Consider the following 18,835-nt stretch of genomic DNA (forward strand, 5'->3'; position numbering starts at 1 on the left):
ATATAATAGACATTTAAATTGTAACCCATTTGTAGCCGAGAGGTTTCGTCGATATGTTGATAACAGTCACACATAACAGATTTTAAGGACGCGTTCGATTCCCAGTGTAGGCATATAGAAATTACAAAAATAAAGGTAAGTTTTTAAATTAATTCCATTAGTGAATAGAAATCAGTAAATTAGCCAATTCAAACTTAATGAAATAAGGCACACAAAGGAAACAATTGAATATAATTTGGTGAGTCCATTTCATCGACAGATTTAGGAAGTGTTGATTCTAGAAAAAGAATCCACGGTAAATGAATAGGCTGACGTCACGACAATGGTTTAAAGCAATATACTCCATGATAGAAGGGTTACGCATTTCTTTTACTTTTTGTTCTTGGGTAAGAGACATAAAATTATGAGAAGGTAAACAATTTTCAAATAGATTATGATTCCCTTAGTTATTTGTTAATTTTGCATTCAAGGAGGAAGTGTTTTTCATCCTCCAGCAATAATGATTCACTATTTACCTTATCTATGCCGGAATAGAATACGATTAGGAAATTATCTTTAAAAAATGTAAAATAAATGAGAAGTAATTTTATAATGAAGAGGGAAAAATAATATTAATGCAATTTGAGAAAAAATAGAGTTCACAGATTTTTAAATTACCGAATTTAAACGGACACAATTAGCCTAAACTAAGGTTTATGAAACATTTTTTGGCATCTACAAAGGAAAAATGAATAAGGTAACAATAAAAAAAGAACATTTAGAATCATGCTAAAGTGTTAGGTTTGTTTCTAGACCTTAACAAACTAAAGGATGAATTTAACACGGAAGAACAATCAAATAATTTACAATATCATTTATTTTTGTTAACATCTTACGATTTCAAGTGGACAGTGGACACTAATATATCTTTATTTATGGGATTGCGTCTAGTCCTAAAAAGTTGCTTTCAGTATGATGTATAAATTACTTGTTAAAATGAATTCTCCTTTATCTTATCTTCGTTAGTTTATCAAAGTGTTAGCTTACCTGGACCAAGGATCAATCTGGTATATTTTAATCCTCTGTCGTCAATAGCATTTAAAAAAAAATTCTCCACGGAAACTGCTTATTGGATTGGTACCAAACTTGACCACACTCATCGGTAAAATATGTGCTTTCGAAATTGTGTCAACTATGTTCCTCGACAATCAAACAGAAACACTGTTATTAGAAATCGCAGATGTTGCCTTATAACTTAAGAACTAAAGCGATAAGAACAAAACTGACTAGATAAAAAATAAATTAACAGGTTAAAATCTATCCGCTTTGAAATTTTCAGAAAAAACCTACATCATTTTTTGGTGATTTAAATTTTTGCCCCCGAAATATGAATTTGTATTAAATTGTGAGGTCTTTTCTATTTTTTTGAAAACTAAAATAGATAGAGAAAACATTTAACTTTCAAAAATGATCAACTTGAAAAAAATCTACAAATAAATCCAACGGCTTAAACCATCAGTTGACTCTTTATATGTGTAATAGCCCTCAAATGAGCATTTTGCCTTCTGTTTTTTTTTAAAAACTGCAGTAGATATAGAGTAACTATAAACAATTAAAAATGATCAGTAAAAGTAGATACACCAATTGTCAACATGACCGAAATATTTATATGAGTCATTAACTTTTCATGGTTCAGTTATAATGTTCTGGCGAAAGCTATAGTCGATAGTAAAAAATATGATAAACAGCTGAAATGTTTACAATTACTCAAATAAGTTTACTGACTGAAATCATAAATTGATATTTCATATATTTTGTAGTGTTTTGTGATTTTTTTTGTATTTTTTGCCCATTTTTTAGTTTTGCCATGAACATGTCAGTTTCTTATCAACTTATGAGATTGAATGTCCTCTTGATATCTTCCACCACTTTTTTATGGAAGGTATTGATCTTGAATAAAGATACTTACGTTTTTGGCATTTAGGCTATAATCTTGAAAACTATCACAGATGAAAATTTAAACAGTAAAAAGGATCAGCTCAGCAATATTTATGGACAAATAAATCAGCAGAACCAAAATCGTCATTCCATTCCTTATAGGTATGTAAACCCATCTTTGTGTTTTTTTTTGATACTATAGAAGGAAATGATCGGCAAAAAAGATCGGCAAAAAAGTGAGTATGAACGAAATTGACAACCAACATCTCAAATGAGTTATACTAACTGCTGAACGACTATTTCTACCCATTTTGCGTGTTAGCAATTATCTTGAAAACCGAATATATAGAGAGAAATTGTGAACAGCTAAATGTATTAGCACATAAGGTCTAATAAAAAGATAAAAAAAAAGGAATTCGTGTAACTACTTTTATAGGAGCTACTGCTTTTAAGGTAAATGTACAGTAAAAGGACTATGTCACAGATACTGGTAAAATTTTGCATACAACTTTGGCTGGCTCGTTAAAGTATAACTGAAAATAAAAAATGAATTAATCTTTCAAAATAGGTGAACATTTGTACATGTATAGAACATGTAGAAAGCAAATAAAATAGTAAAAAAAAATCTTAAAATTGATTTGGTGTCTTCTGATTTGAAAACAAAGGGCAACCATATATTAGTTCGGTTTTTGTTTTTCAAATATCTACGAATATGTTAAAGCGTTGCATAATTCACAACAATTATTGAAATCTCTACCCCAGTCTTCCTTTTCGTTGTTAACAGTTATCCATTAACATTAGAAGAAAAAAAACTGTTGTGTACTATATTTCCATACTATAGTTAACGTTCTCTTAAAGGTTAATTCATAAACTAAGACGGTTTTGTTTGGGGTCCTCAATTTTTTGTATAATTGAAATCTTAAAGGGCGTTCTTCTTTATCTTTAAAAATAATGCTTATTCTGTAAAAAATTTCAGGCAAATGGTTTTACTATTATTTTTTTTTCTCTACATCGTTCATTTCTGTAATCAGCATTTTATTACTTAATTATTTCATTTTCCAGTGCTATTCTTTATACTTTTACACTCTATTGTTCATATTCATTTTCCATTTTTCTCTATTGATTATTTATTTTGGAAATAATTATCTACTCTGTAAACCCTATTCAGACCCTTCCCCCCACCCCCCCCACCCCCCCCCCCCCCCCACCCTCCTCCAACTAAGCAAGAAGTTTATACTACAGTATGAACAAGTAGTCCCCAAATAAATTAAGAGAATTTGTATGAATTTGAATAACATAATTGTCTTATTCAACAATAATGTGTTAATATTAATCGAGTAATCAAAATACAAACTATGACTACTGTTACAGGCGCTTTTTTTAAGTACTACCAACTCCGAATAAAACACCAATGAGACAATGATATACATATATCTAATAAAAGTGTACAACAAACGATATCTAGAGGTCATAGTGCGGATAAAAAAAGCAAAAGTGTTCTGTAATTTTGAGAGTCTTAATAATCTGAAGTACCGATAGGAGGTAAAAGAAAAATGTATCTACCTAAGGAAAATTCAATATAAAGAAACCAACAGAATAGAGAACAACAATACAAGACTCAACGTATATTCAAAGAGTCAATATTTATATGCCACTGATTCCTTTGGTATAGTTGTAACAAAAGGCCCCTCTATTGAAACACCTGGTGCATGCACCTACAAAATATATCATTTTCTTTATTATATCATCTGATGCCAATAGTTTTTAAATTTATTATCCAAAATTTCTCCTGAAAGATTTCATTTCCTGAATAAACGCCATACTGCAGAGAATGAAGGTCACCGAGGTAGTCAGTCGGTTGATATCTGACTCAGTGTGACCAAAAGATATCAAACGTCGCCTAACAGGATGGACAGGCTACCAGTCATTGTCAATAGTTACTGTTTCGGTTCTTATACATCCCAACCTTTCAAATATTCAAATATTCGGCTTTGAGCGTCCCTGTTGAAGCTAAATTCAGAAAAGCGCATATGACGCATGCAATTTATTACGCATTGTTTTATTTTTTCCTATCATGATGACCATTCATACGTTTTAAAATGGCTGCTCAGGCTATCACATTTCCAATGTAGATGATGTATAGTATTGGCAGTCTGGAAAGTTACATTACATACATAAGGTTTCAATTCCCTCAAGGCAAAGTTGACCTTATATTGATTTGGCTGTTTTTAGGTCCTTTTTGGTTATATAGCTTTTAACTGTTTTTGGTTCTTATACATCCTTGACTTTCACATGTTCGGCTGTGAGCGTTCCTGATGAAGGTAAATCCAGAAAAGCGCTTCGGACGCATAAAATTAAAAATTCATTTTTGGGATAGTAGTTTAACAGAACAACATATGTTCCGCATGACTGTCAATCAAATCAATTTAGTTCAAAAACTAATTAAGTTAGCCTCTTCTAATGGTGTGTATATTTTAAAACTTATTCGAACTCCTTTTTCATGAAACTTTATATACGTTTTGGCATAAAGTTAATCGGCAGATTGTAGGTAATCATATGGGCATCAATTGCGCCCCTCTAAGAGCAGATTTTTTCCTGTACTGTTATGAATCACATCGTATGGCCAAACTCAGTAAAGGCCAGTCTAAATTCCATTTAATTGATAATTCAGCAACACTTACAGTTATCGTAATGATAATTTTTCGTTAAATAATCACAAATTCTCTAGATATACAGTCGAAATTCCCAAAAAAACTAACTTTAAATAAATCGAATATAAACGGTAATAACTGTCCTTTCCTAGATTAAGATATATCAGTTTTACACTGGAAACTCTACCCTAAAATTTACGACGAAAGGGATGATTTTCGTTCCTCTTTGTTAATTTTTCCTTTTAGGACGGTGAAGGTTTTTTGGCACAATCTCACTGTGTTTATATATCCCAACTCGTACGCTATGTCTGTGTCTGTACTGACGTTTTACATTTCAATGAACTTAGTCTGAGTATAACTGGTAAATCATTAAGTCAGGAATATGGTAACCTCCAAAAATTACTAAAAAGGATTTGTTTAGAAGGCTGTTTACATACCTGTATACACCTTATTACAACAGAATATCACAACATAATTGTATTGTAATATTGTTTTTAAAGCCTGTAAATTCTAATACGACCCATGTGCATCTTTATCAGTGCTTATGGACTTCCCCCTGTTTGAAATTACCCTGGAGTTCGCTAGTTTTGTTATACTTTTTATTTAACCTTTGAATAAACTTTTATTTTTATGTTATGTATATAATACTGTAGTAACTGCAATGAATATTGTCTTTAATTGTACATTGTACTAATATTCACAAACCACAGTGAAGTCGTGAATGGCAAGGTGATGAAATAATGCATACTTACAATCATATTAGACTTTAATTCAACTTCATTAATATTATAAAAATCATTCTAAGAATTTGTATACATATTTTTATTTTAATTGTTAATTGTAACTGTGAGTACTCTTTAATCGGTACTTCGTGTCTTGTCTTTTTGACTTTTTATAATGAAGTTTTTATTAGCACAATAAAAAAAATGATTATACATACTATGCATCTATACAACAAATTAATATCATTAGGTAAAGTATGATAGATAAACAGTTCTCCAGTGCTTAAGGTGTAAGCTCTGTTGTATAATGTAAGTATTGTGTATTTATTCTTGAGACCACTTCTCTAATGTTTCCAATTTTAGGCCAGTTTTGTGTACTAAAATTTTAGTAAGATACACACTACCTCTTCTTGGCCCTTATCACTTTCTATGTTAAATTGTTCAATTTCAATCATTTATTATGGGGGTTTATATGCCGTTCTTCACACAGACCGGACTGGTTACCGGAAGTTTGGATATACCAAATCAGGTACTTGATATCTGAGAAACAGTCAGTATATTCTCTCCTTTTTAGATTAATTCATACATTATTTAAATTATCAGTCAAAAAGGTGTTCTACAAAAAATCACAAGTCCTTCACCTTTCATTTGATACTTGAATTATCAAAATATATTCTACATAGTTTGATATTTACACATATGCGTATAAGCTATTTTATTTTGAAAGTGTACTACTTTTTGACCGGGTCAGATTAGTGGTATTAGATATTACAAATACTAATCTTTTATTATTTGAGTTTGCAAAAAAACCCGCTCAAACCGGTCCAAGGGGCCGTTATAAATTTGCAGTAAGGTGAGAGTTTTTTGTTTGCTCAGTGTTGAAGGTATCATTGTGACCTTAAGATGAAGAACAGCAATTTAAGCGCTGTTCCTTCACTTTTTGTGTATTTTTCTGCTGTGCATGTACTGATTTTGTGTCATGAATGGATATCCATATCCTTTGTTTTTCTATTATGAATATTGTTTATAATTAATTAAACTTTGAACAGCAATATATCTCTATTTAAACATACCAGATGAGGGTCAAAAAGATTTCAGGCTTATTTCTTATTTTTTGCTTACCTGACACGAACGGCCCAGTGTGATCTTTAGCCATAACTTAGTGTCCGTCGTGAGTCGTCATCAGTCGTTGTCCGTCAACGTCATTCGTCTGTTAACTTTTACAAAGATCATCTCTTCTGAAACTACTGGGCAAGATTTAACCAAAGTTGGCCACAATAATCAATGGGGTATATAGTTTAACAAATGTGCCCCATGACCCTGCTTGTTGTTACAGATTGAACATAGAGGGTAAAATGTAATGTGTGTCTATTGTCTTGAAAACCGCTATAGATAGAGAAAATTTGACTGGGGCAAAATTGTTATTGAATAATGAGCTCATTCTATTGTCGATTGATATCAATACTGTCAGACGACTTCTTATCAGAGTTACTGGCCTTAAACGACGAATGTAGCACTTACTAAGCATGATTATTTCGGATATATGGTCTAAAAGGTGCTATTATTCTACATTAAACTAATATCTGTTTTAGTACAAAAAGACATGCAAAACATTTTTTTAAATCAAAATGGCGATTAAGTGTAATTTCTTTCGGCTGAATTTATGCTCATTTTTTCTTTCTGTTTTTTTTTTGCAGAACAAAGTTAAACTAGTATTAAATGTTTTATAATCAGTCTTCAACTCTGTTGGTTTTGGTTATCGGGGAAATAGTTCGATGAAGTTTCTAACCTAATTGATATATATTTATATATTTGTTACTTTCTACTGTATCGTTTCGATTACCTATTCCAATGGTGTACCCACAAGACAAGCATCCCGATTCGAATGCAGAGATGTAACCAGAGTATAAAAGAACACACTTAAATTAAGTTTTTTTTTTTTAATTTATTTAAAAACTCGTTTGGTAACATTATTACTTACATAAACAAGCACACATATACAATTAACATATATATGAAAATAAGAAGATGTGGTATGGTTGCAAATTAGACAACTCTCCACGAGAAACCAAATGACATAGGTCATTCTACGTATTTCAAAAACGAAACAATCCTTATCACACAGTCAGCTATAAAAAGGCTTAAAAAGACAAATGTAAAATAATTCAAACGAGAAAACTATGTACGAAAAACAAATATGATATACAGCAATAAACAAAAACAACTAAGTTGCAGGCTTCTGACTTAGGACAGGCACAAACAGATTGTGTGGGGAAAAGAGGTAAACATGTTTGAAGGCGCCAACCCTACCCTAAGATGGGACAGTGGTGTAACGGCACAACACAAGAACAAACTAGGAAACAATTAACGAAAAATAAATATTAGAAACAACAATAAACGACAACCATCAACTACAGACTCCTGACTTGGTACTTGCACATATACAATGTGGCGGGGTTAAACATGTTTGCTGGCTTCAAACCCTCCCATTAACCTTGGACAGTGGTGTAACGATACAACATAAGAACAACCTATAAAAATCTGTTGAAAAGGGCTCAATTCATCAGATTGATACAAAGAAAAACAAAAACAACTTATATAAACAAAGACCGGACGTGGCAGGGAATTTATACATCCCATAAAAAAATAGACACAAATTACAGATCTGAGAGTACTCACAGTTACAGACAGCTAGTTTAAAGCCAATACCAATTTATAAAAAATATGAATCAAAGACTTAAATATCAATCAGGACACACTCAACATCGAATTTATTTAGTGTAAAGACGTAATTTAACAGTCATAGAAAAACATGACCTTGTGCAATTGCAAAATAGTATGACAACTTCAATTGGTTTGTTCTTGTAATGACATTGTTTGAAGTTCCATGCTTAATGTGCTAATTCTCGACCTAACAATCCCGTTGTTGGCAGTTTTAGCAAGACTTGGCCTACACATACTTACATACAAATTCAGGACTCGTTTGTTACAAATGAATGACCAAAAGATAAAAATACCCTGAACACCATTTAAGATTGAAATGAATGTTGAGAAGGCAGACAATGGAAGAAATGTATCAATTATCTGAAACAACCAAGAGATTCCAGTCACAGAAAATAATTTAAAATAAACCGAAAAATGAATCCTCTTAAGTTCTTTATTTGTTTCATTCTCTATATTTGGTCTATTGATAATTTTAATTGCCGTTGTAATGAAGACACCTATGTTTGTTAAACAAACAAAAGTAATAGGGACAATGAAAAAGGTAATGAAGGATGTACGATGAGTCAAGAAGCAAATATCTCCTCCATATCCGATCGATGCATGTTTCGAAATAAAAAATGTAAGTACACTATTCAAAATCACAATTAACGCAGGTGATCCGTATGAATACAGAATGTACATCAATAGTGTTTTGTATTCTAAAAATATTATCGTGGTTTTGCTCATAAATACCCTATACATATGTAGAGAACAAATATTCAAACATCCGAAAGTCACCAACCAAAAGTAGTGAGTAAATATTCCAATTATCTTACTCGTTATGTCTGATCTGGATTCAAAAAAAAACAATCTGAAACAAAACATGACTCCAAAACATTGAAAATACTAAGCATATATTGTTTTTTCCTGGTAATGTTTGCAGGGTTGGAAATATAAGGTAAGTGATGAATGTAGCTGCTAGACTCACAAGAGATAAACAGGTACATGATACATGAACAATGTTCCATATATTTTGCAGTGGGGTTTTGTGGTTTGTTAAAATTTTTTGGAAAGTATCTGCACATACTCTAGCTTTCCCCGAAGTCATTAAAGCATATTCATCAGAATCTAATTTTATCCCTAATATAACTAGCTTGAAAGCATGTTTGTAAAATTCTGTTATCTCTAATTCTATTTGTTCACAAGCCAATAACTTGTTAACATAAGAATGAGAATATGAAGTAAGCACCGTTTTTATAGTTTGCAAATAACAGCTATCTGAAATCCTGTTTTGGGAAATGTAACTATGAATATGAACTGCATCAGGGTCATTGAAAAAAATAAAATTGTGGTTCCTTGAGTCCTGCGACACAGTGAAGTTTCTGTTCTGTATCGAAAGAAGTTGTTCTTCAAGACGTGATCTCTCTATATTCTGTGGGATAAAGAAATCTTGGTAAATAGAGATTTTTATTTCTGTGCCATTTTCCCATATTAGGTCATCTCTACATTTTACATGTGGGAGCAAAATCGATGACACAAATTTTACTTTTTCAATTTGTAATAATCTTTTAAGAAACTTTCGAAAAGACTTTTTTGCTGATAGCAAAAATGACAGGGTTCCATCGATGTTGTTACTTAATTCTGTTTTCATTCCAAGAGATAAAATGTAACCAATGTTTTGAGTTATCTTTAGTAATGGTTTACATCCAGCAATCGTCAGAATTCTTCCTGGATAACACATTAGATCAATACATTTATTCTGAAATAAATAATAATAATTACATAAGTAATACAAATATTTGGAAGGACTCCCATTATTTAGATCACGCAAACAAATACAGGTCTCACAAGAACATAATGATACTCATGAAAAAGAACCAATAAATTGCATAGGGTGTAAAAATAATAAGACTATTCGTATAATAACATAAACTATACCAATTTCTGCACCAGATGCGCATTTTGACAATCAATGTCTCTTCAGTGATGCTCGAGGCCAAAATATTTGAAAATCCAAAGCTTTTTAAAAAGATAAGGAGCTATAAACCAAAAAGGACAAAACAGTATAGTCAAAGTCGGACAAGGAATCAGAGCTTTGCATGAGGGATATACATTCCTTAATTTTAAATAATTTCCAAAATTTTGTAACAGCAAATTTTAGTAACACAAAACCAGTATTTTCATGCCAGTACCGAAGTACTGGCTACTGGGCTGGTGATGCCCTCGGGGACACTCAGTCCACCAGCAGAGGCATCGACCCAGTGGTAGTAATAACATAAACGGTACCAAGCGGTCTACTGAAACTCAACACAAAAGAATATTAAAACCTTCCATACAATGTTTGTTGAAACAAACATCCTTTGTTGAAGGCCGTACGGTGACCTATAGTTGTTAATTTCTGTATCATGTGGTCTCTTGTGGAGAGTTGTCTTATTGGCAATCATATCACATCCTCTTTTTTAAATGTACCTTGTGCAAAGTGTCGAAAAATTTAAAAAAACTTAAAAAAAAAAAAGATAAAACCTAAGGTAGATCGGATGCTTTCCACAATGTTGGATTGCAATTAAGCAGAACACAATCGGTCTAGACCTTTAATGAAATATTCTAATTTCAAGAATGTAATGTAATTCATTTGTAAAACTTTTCATCTAAATGAAGAAAATTTCGTGTTTTATCTTAATATTTCGACTGATTTTTTTAAAAACAAACCATTTTTTGTTTGATTCAATTGTTTTCGTGTCATATAAGGGGACATTACTCAGACAAACATACTTTTTTTCAAGGAATGATAAGGAATTTACATATTTTGTTAGGATTTGGTTATACTTTAGTCTTTTTAGGTTTGATCAGCTCTTCAACATTTGTATTAGGTTTTGAATTTTTAAACATTTCAGCCTCGAGCATCATTGGTGAGACATTAATTGTCTGGTGCAGTAAAATTGGTACAGTTTATGTTATTCTTACTATATGGACTTCATTAACATTAATGTGCTTGTGACACAAAAACTGCCCAAACAGAGATATAAGGAAAAAAGACTGAGATCGATACTACATTTGTTTTGCGGTTACTATCACGAATTAGTTGACCAATACGATGTGTCTATGTCTCAACTCGATAGCGACATGTGTTTACTGCCTTAGATCTACGTTTACTCGGTTTCGCTCCTTTAGAAGTTCATACGATTTCCTCAGGTTTTGTTTTATATCTTGATTTGTATCTTTTTAATTGATTTATGAGATCTGAATATGATAAAATTACTGTTGTCTAAAATTCAAATGACGCTTGGGAAAAACAAAACCTGTTATCGCTCATTTGCAGATCTAACATTGTTGAGATGAATCTGAGACAAAAAATAACTAGAAGGTAACCCGCTAAAGGACGGTAATGACGGACACTTTAAACAATTATTTATGAATGAAGTAAAAGAGAGGAGAAATATACCAAAGGGATATTCAACTGATCAGTCGAAAACAAACTGACAATGCCATGGCAAAATAAACGAAAAAAAGACACAGTACAAAAAACAAAGAAAACTAAAGACTGAGCAACACGAACCCCACCAAAAACAGGGGGTGATCTACAGTACTACAAAATCAGTTACTGTGATCGGTTGGGTTGTTTAAAAAAGTTAGTTTGAATGCATTTACATGATTTTAACGACAATCGTTAGTGTTAGGGTTGTTACAGTGTCGAAATAATAATAATGAAGGTTTGACCTGTCTTCAAACGTTACATGTCAACTTTACCCTGGTTGGATCTGCGATTTGTGTGACGTTGCATCTATTCATGTTGGTTGTTTGAATATGTTGGTCTTTATAATAATAAAAATCAAACATAGTTCGAAATGTATTATAGGTGATGTTGATTGGTGGTGGCTTCCTAGTGGAAACTGGGTTTAATTCTGTTATGACAGTATCATTATCTGCTAATAAACATGTTTCCATAACGTTTCCATTACATTGTTTGCAGAAATAATTTTTGAACGGCAAATGGTATTCTATTTCCGGTAAGTTAAGACAATTGTTTTCAATTTCTTTATCATATTCTTCCCATTGTCCTGTTATATTGCAGCTTGAATATAACGGTTATGTTGTAGAAGAAGGGTTACATATTGAACAGAAATGTGTGACAAGAAACTGCAAGTTTACAGAATCACAGACAAATGTAATCTCTGGGTGAGTATATTTCGAAATGCCTGAGGTATTGCATTTGGCAGGTTTTGCGCACTCAAATGCATCACTTGAAGGTGGTTCGTAAAACAAATCGCATGAATTTTGTATTGCAAAAGTAAGGTAATCTTCAATATCGTCTTGAAAAAATAATGGTAAAAATACTTGACATCTGATACGTAAGTCCCAGGTATTCATGTTTCCGTTTTCCATATGCATATTGCCTGTACTCGTATTTGTATTGCATAAATAACAGTATATATTCTTATATTGGACGGTGTAATTTTGGTACCTGTCTTCAACTGGCAATACAGAATATAAGTGGTGTACATCATCACGTTGGCAAAGTGTCGTTATCCATGAATTTCTCTTCATTAGAACATTTATCATAAACGAGATACTGGATATCGTCAACAGAATTTCTTTTATGTGTACAGTCCAATGATTTCTCCAACAATCTTTCTAGACAACACTCTTCCTTGTTGAAATGACAGTGCTCGCTACAGTCACATGGACATTGTTCATCATATGCATTACTGCATGATTGTAAGCGACCTGTCAAGGATAAATAGTACAAAAATATTACACTGGTGTTCAAGATGTGCGTTACATTCACACTGCGCTTTAAAAAATCATCTTGTGGTGTTTCAGAATCGTTACCCTTACCTGCAGCTGCAAAATAATGTACACCAATCTTTTTAACATTTTCATAGTTTAGTTCTATTTCGGTAAACTGTAACATAAAACTTCCATTTATATATATATGGTTGTTTAATGTAGCCCCAAATATTTTTGATCTGTTGGCTTTTGTATTATTTCTATTACAATAGTAGCAATGTTTATTGCTGTAAAGTCCAGTAAGTGGTGTTCGAATTGTTTGCAAACAATCTTTTTTTAGTTCAGCAACAAAAGGATCCCAGTTACCAGTAATATTACATTCTGAAATTACATTTTCATTTTGGAAAGGTGGATTACAGATATAGCAATATATATTTTTGAAGAAGTGGAAACGATTGTCATATGTCTGGCAAGTGTAATCAATATCGGAATTATATGTCTTCCATGTTCCTGAAATGTTACAACTGCTAATGACGTCATCGGCCGACATTTCATGGAATGAGCACGATCCATTCATAATATCAATGGTGTCGGTGAAATAAAATACATTGCATCTATTTTTTGTCGCAAGTGCAATTAAAGAAGAGTATAACGATAAAAAATTGAAATCTGCCTCTTTCTCGCATTCCGATTTAACAGTCCAGAAATGTGAATTCTCCAAAGTTCTGTTAAAACATTTCAGGCAATGACTATTTCTGAATGTAATTCCTTCTTCAGGAAATGTTATTGGTGGGGTTTGTAATAGAGTTACCAAATCATATGATTTTTCACACTTTTCACGCAAGTCACTGTCGGATTCAGTTGGACATTGACTAACCATCAGTACTTCTCTTCTATGTCTTAGATGAGTGTTTTCAGACATGAACTTTGTTTCTATGCACTTTTGGTTTATATTTGTAGAATAATTCAGGGCAACAATTTCTGGAAATAAAACATGATGTGTCACATGAACAAGCCCGGCAAATACTATCATTATACAATTGATTGGTACTTTCATTTTTATCTGTAATCACATTACATTGATTCCTTCCGCAAACTGCTGAATACAATTCTGAGATAAATGTGGAACTATCGCTACCAGTTTCATATGAAAATACGTGCAATGCTGCTGCAAATACTATCAAGAAACAATGTCTGCACAACATACTTTTCATATTAATGAATATGTTGATCCTGAAATTTACATTGAGAAAGCAGATTAAATATAAATGATTTTGCATTGTTAACATACTAGATATCTTTTTTAAGCTAAAATAATGTTTATGTGGTTTGACAAAATATGCCAAGTAAATGGAGTAACATAAGATCGGAAGATTGATATTCTCTTTAGTATTTAGGTTCATTGTATGTTAGTAACGTTCTAGCACAGCTTTATTTCATTGGTTGTGTTTAATTAAGAAATCGATAGTTTGTGCATCTTCCGTCAAAATAGAATTAGACTTTTATGCTTTATTGTAAAGAAGGGCATAACAAAATAAAACATTCCAATATATTCCATCTTTACGCTACACTTCCACACATTCAAACAAAAGTTTGCCTATTAAAATAGATGGTCCTTTGAAATATTTGATGCAAATTTATTTGATGCAACTCATATAAAGCCTTATCTAATGAGAAAGATAAATATACAAGATATACTTACTGGAGATGTCATGAAATGAATGAAACTGTAAATGTTCGCTTAATTGACATTAATGTACGTTTCGTCAATAAAGTTTATCGACATATTGTAGGTATTTCTATGGGCACCAGTTGATACCCTCTAATGGCAAACTTGTTCCTGCACTGTTATAAATCACAGTGTTTGGCCAACTAAGTAATGACCCGTCTAAAATACATTTAATATTAAAAATCAACGACAGTTACCGTCATCTTGATGATATTTTTTCGTTAAATAATAAAAAATGTTCTAAATATACGCCCAAATTTACCCAAAGGAACTTACTTTGAGTGAATCAAAGGTAAACAGTAATAACTGTCCTTTCCAAGATTTAGGCATTTCAGTTTTACACGGGAAATTCTAAACTAAAATTACGACAAAAGGTTCTATTTCTTTTTTTTCAGTATTGGTAATTTTTAATTTTAGGACGGTTATGTTCCTTTGGCGCCACCTGACGGTGTTTAGATATCTCAACTCAATTGCAATGCCCGTGACTGTAATACCGTTTAGGGTTTCAGTAAACGTAATATATTTAAAATTACTGGTGAATTATTGAATCGAGGATTTCGTTCCTACAAATCACTTAAAACTTTGCTGAACCTAGAAAACTTATTGCAAACGAGATAGCACATCCTAACTTTTACGGTGATGTTGTTTACCGAGCTCGTTGATTTTGATACGATCCGGGTAAACATATCGATCCTTTAAATAAACTTATTTTAAAAGGTTACCAATTCAACACTGTAATTGGATCTTTCAATCTTGATTTTATCAGTATGAATATTTATTTGTTTTATCAGTAGATTAAAACAAAACTAAATCTTATGGTTATACACATATGTATATACATTAACGGTTCTACAATATTTTGATACCTATATTTTGGCATTGCACAATGTCATGTTTATCTCATACTGTTAATGACGTTTTTACACTAAATCCATTGGAAGTTGAATGAGTACTGATAGGTATCGTAGTTTTAGACACAGTCATGCTTTGCTATTGACTTTGAACTAGCATTCAGTAACTGTGGAAACTTTCTCAGATCTGTAATTTTTGTCTTTTGTGTTTTTGTTAGGGTTTTTATGTGCTTTGTACCGATCTGATGTGTAAGCACTTTTTAACTGAATTTTATAGTTTGTTCTTATGTTGTACTTTTACACCACTGTTTCAGATTAGGTTGAGGATTTGCCGCCAGCAAACTTGTTTAATATCGCAACATTTTACATGTGATTCTTCCAAGTCAGGAGCCTGTAATTCAGTGGTTTTCGTTTGTTGCTGTATATCATATTTGTTTTTCGTTTTTTTTTGTTTTGTGCACAAATCATATCGTTAGTTCTCTGGTTTGAATTGTTTAACATTTGTCATTTCGCTGTTTCTAAAATAGACACGATGCAACAAAGTATAAGATATATTTTTACTTTTCCTTTTTATATAAGATTTCACAAATATAAAAATATCTAAAAAGTTTCGACATGCCATTTGGGCAATATTTTGGATTTTGCATGGTTTCTGACAGACAGGCTCTAAAAAAATGCATCTTTTATGTATTTTCCCATAGGGGTCAATGTTAAAATTTCGCCCTGTTTCCATGAAAATTGCGGCCATTTTTAAATTTCTAAATATTGTCTGCAGATCTAGGCATACCAAGTAACATTTCCATAAAGTTTTATCCAGTTGGGTCTTATTATAAAAGATTTAGAGTTTCGTACTTTTTTCGTATTGTAGCAGTTACCATGGCAACGATAGCCATCTTCGAAATTCCATACCCCGATTGCAAATCTGCACATGCTAGTCGACATTATAGTATAGTTCCATTACAATTGGTTCATGCAATTCTGAGATAAAAGCTGGACCAAAAAAGTGGAAGAAAAATAATAATAAGAAAAAAAAAGAAACGTAGAATAACAATATGTCACCCCAACTCCGTTGAGGGTGCCATGAAAAGAAACGTTGAATAACAATACGTCACCCCCAACTCCGTTCAAGGTGCCATAATAAAAAAAAAAAAAAGGAAACGTAGAATAACAAGACGTCACCCCAGCTCCGTTGAGGGTGCCATAATAACAACAACTATATTTGCAATTCCTAGCAATAACGGCTGGCACCCTCATCCTTACATTGCCAGTATTGCGGCAGCTATTTTTAAAATTTCAAAGACTAGCAGCTCATCTACACATGATAATTAATAGAGTTGGAAATTTTCATTAAGTTTGGAGCATTTGGAAATTTTGAACATTTTTGCTGTTTCCATGGGAAAAAAATAAAAATAAAAATTTCGCTCGCTCACATTTTTTTGTACCTAAAAGTCCAAAGAACAAGTATTTTATTTGGAGTGGCCCAATTCCATTTGTTTAGTAATGAAAATTCAAACCGAAGTTTATCATCTACAAAATGATCCACCAAAACCAAGTTAATCGTGACAGTTCTAGACATGATATTAGCGTTATAACATTATGCAACAGTAATGAAATTTTCAACACATAAAGGAATGAAGAATTATGACTGCGAGCGTTATTGTATCGATATTAAAATGCAATATGGTATGAAAACGGTCTTCAATAACAAATACAAGCACTGATCGTGAACTATTACTTGTTTGTATGAATTAATTATAAGCAAAATTGTAAAATATTCCTGAAAATTATTATATTTTGTTCCCCGAGGTTTTACCATTTTACTACTTTTAGACATGTTATTGAACAAATAAGTGTGAAAGTTGAGTATAATTATCTCTTTGTTACACGTGTTCGAAAATACATCTATTACATAGATGTATTTTTAAATAGGCTTTAAGTCCATGTTTTATGAAGTCAAAAATAAGCTTCCATTGCCAGTTTTATCCAAGTAGAGATCTTTGCGAGACCTGTAACATGTACTTATGGTGACATCTGGTTATCGCATTGGTAATTATACCACATCTCCTTACTTTCATATTCCTTGATTTAACATGTATTACAATAGTGCCAACTTCAAGCTTTTTATTCATCAAATTTATTTTTTTGTGTTGATTAATAAAGACCGTAAAATAAGAATTTAGAATCGTTTCATTTCCTATGCTTTCCATTGTATGTTTTCCCACTCGATTTGATTACATGACACACGTGTTTATTTTGACGTTACGCACGATATTGCGTCTCAAGTAACGCAGATAATCGAGGATATCTTTTTCTTGGCAATTTTTTTCTGCACATCAATATGGATACTTCTAATTATCTTACCTCCTTTACATTTCTAGAAATATGATTGGTTAAAAGCAACCGCGTGGAGACCGTGTACATTCCACATTGGGTTAGTAGGCGGGGCTTATTTCAATACACGGTTAGTAGTGGTGTTACGTCCCTTTATAAAAACAACACGGTGTTAAGGAAAAATCTTAAAGGTTTCAACAGACGAAGAAATTGATGATGAACGATTGAAATAAATTCATACAACACATTTAAAGCTAACAAGTTGTTATTGTTGGCATTTGTTTTTGTATAGACCAATGGAAGTAGGTTCTTAATACTAACGGTATTGAAGACTTGATCACTTTGATAGGCCACTCGTCTAAATACCACATGTTAAGATAAATTCGTTACATAGTGTGCTAGTGACCTAATACGATATATATGGGGTCAGTAAATTCCATATGGGGATTCGAGCTTCGCTCTCACCCCATATGGAATTTACTAACCCCATATTCGCTCGAATCCCCATGGGCATATAGAATTTACTGACCCCATATATATTGTATTAGGTCACTGTAGCACACTATATAACTAGTAATGTTTGCTGTGCTGAATATACATGACATATTTCCCTCTGGAAGTTACTCAAGCAACAAACAACACAATATTTGTATATAAGATAATAGAGTCTATATAGAGTCAGTGTATGTTCACTTGTTTTTGTTAATATGTCTTTTGATTGAGTTAAGCCATTTCAGTTAATATTTTATAGTGTGTATTTCTATGTTGTGATGTTAACTATTGTTTCAGGAAGGGTGAAGATTGGCGCTTATTAAAACGTTTAAACCCGCTGCATTTGTTGGCACCTGTCCTAAGTCAGGAACCTGATGTTCAGTGGTTGTCGTTTGTCGGTGTGGTTCATAGGTGTTTCTCGTTTCTCGTTTTATATATAGATTAGACCGTTGGTTTTCCTGTTTGAATGGTTTTACACTGGTCATTTTTAGGGCCCTTTATAGCTTGCTGTTCGGTGTGAGCCAAGGCTCCGTGTTGAAGGCCGTACTTTGACCTATAATGGTTTACTTTTCAAATTGTGACTTGGATGGAGAGTTGCCTCATTGGCACTCATACCACATCTTCTTATATCTATCTATATAAAAATGAGAAGATGTGGAATTAGTGCCAATGAGACAACTCTCTACCAGAGACCAAATGACATAGTACGTA

At 32.3% G+C, this 18,835-nt stretch overlaps 1 pseudogene; it reads right to left on the bottom strand.

Moving 5' to 3' along the window:
* Positions 1 to 2,439: 2,439 nt before the first annotated feature.
* On the bottom strand, positions 2,440 to 13,643 carry LOC127700093 (uncharacterized; annotated as a pseudogene).
* Positions 13,644 to 18,835: the final 5,192 nt, after the last annotated feature.

The sequence above is a fragment of the Mytilus californianus genome, unplaced genomic scaffold, assembly GCF_021869535.1.
Source record: "Mytilus californianus isolate M0D057914Y unplaced genomic scaffold, xbMytCali1.0.p SCAF_48, whole genome shotgun sequence".
In the NCBI taxonomy this organism is placed as follows: Eukaryota; Metazoa; Mollusca; class Bivalvia; order Mytilida; family Mytilidae; genus Mytilus; species Mytilus californianus.